Raw genomic sequence first — 2843 nt, 5'->3', positions numbered from 1 at the left:
GGAAGTTAGGGCCTTTGGAAGGTGATTAGGTCATGAGGGCAGAGCCCTCATAAATGGAATTAGTTCCCTTATAAAGAGACCCCAGAGATTTCCATTCTCCCTTCTGCCATGTGAGAACACAGCAAGAGAACGGCCATCTATAAACAAGAAAGTATGCCTTTGATCCAAATAGGAGGCAGGGAAATACTGGGTAGAAGAGGGCAGTTCCCTGGCAAAGGCCGCACCCACAAGCCTGGAAACCCGCAGCCCTAAATGGGAACAGGTAGTCCTGTTTTCATGCCCAAATGTTGCCTTTTGGCCCTCCACACCCCCCCTATCCTGTACCCATATAAACCCCAAACTTCAGGCTCCACGAGCAGAGGAGCAGATGAGCAGATGAGCAGCAGAGCAGTAGAGTGCAGCAGAGAAGGATAGAAGAGAAAGAGTGTCTAAAAGTCATTGAGAGGAGTTCACTGGGGACAGCCGAACTCTAGGGGAAGATCATCTTCTAACTCCACCCCTTTTGCAGCTCCCCATCCATCCTGCTGAGAGCCACTCCACCACTCAATAAAATACTCGCATTCACCATTCGTCAAGTCTGTGTGACCTGATTCTTCCTGGAGGCCAGAAAAGAGCCCTGGTACCAAGAGGACATGGTGTAAAACACTGCCACTCTGAGTCTCCACTGAGCTGGCTTAACATGTAGCCATCTGCAGATGGCAACTGCTAAAAGAGCGTTAATTGTAACACACCCATGGATGCTACCATGGGGCCAGAGCCCAAAAGCACTTGCCCCAGCTCGTGCACCTGCCTGTCTGCGTGCTCCCACTCCTGTAAGGGGTTTGAACATGTGGCAAGTGAGCCACACCCATCACAAGTCCTGCAAGGGGGTCAGGGAACTCTCCTGTTTCACCTTCACCAGACTCCAAATCTTCTAGAACCTTGATCTTGGACTTTCCAGCCTCTAGAACTGTAAAACAATAAAGTTCTATTGTTTAAGCCACCGAATCCATGGTACTTTGTTACAACAGCCTTAGCAAACTAATATACCTGGTAAGCCAAGTAATATTTTTATTGAATGCCAGACATTACATATTAAAAGTTAGAGGAGCTCTGGATGACATTATCTTCCTCCAAAGATTTACTTTTGCTTTTGGCAGGTGGTGAAGGACAGATCACATTAATCCTGCTAAGGTTGAGCTGATTCAAAGCTCCACTTCAGTCTTTGTGAAAAATGGTATTTTCTAGTTCATCCTTACTCCTAGAGTTTAGCCCTTTGGGGATCCCAACTGAAAACCTGGAATAATTACCAGGGTCCCTCCTCTTTGGCAGGCTCTGAACTCTAATTTCTGTCTCTTCAGCATTGTGAAATTGATGAAAGCTCTGCTTAACTACTAAGCGTTGTATCTGCCACTCTCTGCTTAATCTTCAACTTTTTTGCCTTGTATCATTTAAATCAGCCAATTCCTCAAAGGAAAAAATAGTGTAAAATATTGAACTAAACTCATTGTACTTTCCTTTTCTCTGGCATCTTAGACCCTCAAGTTCTGACTATCAGGATATAGCTGAACTTCACTTTTTATCTCTACAGCCCTGTGAGACTGCTGAAACCCCTGCTCATCTTATCTGTCTCTTAGTTACCACTTTCAGTTTGGCTTCTCAGTCTCTTTACCTATATCACTTACACTGGAAAATGCCTTCAAAGGAAATCTAGCACAGACTATTAGGTTCACCTCAATACATCTCCTTTGTCTCTGGGATTTTGACCCTGTTACTTTGGCAACACTGTGATGCTTTTAAACAGATATTTTGTAATTTTATCCAGTTTTTCTATATTTTCTTGAGGGATGGTTGGCCTGATACCAGTTAGTCTGTCAAAGCCAAAAGCAGAAGTCCCCATAGCCATGGTTTCTAATGCCATTGACATGCGTGACCTTGGTTCGTTCATTCATTCATTCATTCATTTCAACAAGTGCTGAGCACGTGTTACGTGTCAATAACTCTTCAAACTTTGGGAAAACAAACAGTTCCTGTCTTTAAGAAACTTACAGTGAAATGGATAGGGGTAGGACCACAAACAAACAGCGAAAAATACATTGCTTAAGTATGTAAAACTAAAGGTGTGACTAGAGGTGTGTAGAGGATGCTATATGGGAGAATGAAAACAGAACTAACTTTGTCTAGTACAAGTGTCAAAAAATGCTCACAGAATAGAAGAAATTTGAGATAAGTCAAGAATATGCCAGATGAATAAGGGTTTAGAAAAAGAAAAATGCACTTCAGGAGAAGATAACATTATGGGTACAAAGGTATTGCAGTGGGCATGGGAAATTACTATTACTTTGGTACTGTTGGAGCTAGATGAGTGATAGGGTATGGCAGGACATAAAGGAGGAAATACAGGCAGAGTTCTAATTGTGAAGGGTTTTGTCTCTGTCTAAAAGTTTTTGTCAAGGCAGTTAATAAATAATTGCATTCTCAGAGGTAGAAATCCACCACACATTCAGTCAGATCTGTGGAGAATTTCACAATAGAAATTTAAGACTTCTCTAGTTAATGGCATGTAAACTGAAAGGCAGCATTATAATGCATACAAAGATTACTAAGCGATGAAGTCAAATATTTGAGTTACCTAAGTAGTATAGAGGAAAGAGAAATAAAACTTCTAAAACATTATAGTAGATACTATGTAGCCAAGAATTGAAATGTTGAACATCCCAGTCCCATTTCCTAAGACTATAAGCTCAGTTATTTATTAGAAAGTTCAATAAGAAGCAAGAGTTTTAATTTTCACAGAAGTAATTTGTTCACTTTTTTCCCCAATGACACTGCCATCAAAGAGCAGTATATTAAATGCCTAGTTA

This window comes from Rhinopithecus bieti, unplaced genomic scaffold, assembly GCF_001698545.2.
Source record: "Rhinopithecus bieti isolate Rb0 unplaced genomic scaffold, ASM169854v2 scaffold_62363, whole genome shotgun sequence".
Lineage (NCBI taxonomy): Eukaryota > Metazoa > Chordata > Mammalia > Primates > Cercopithecidae > Rhinopithecus > Rhinopithecus bieti.
This window is presented reverse-complemented; position numbering follows the sequence as displayed.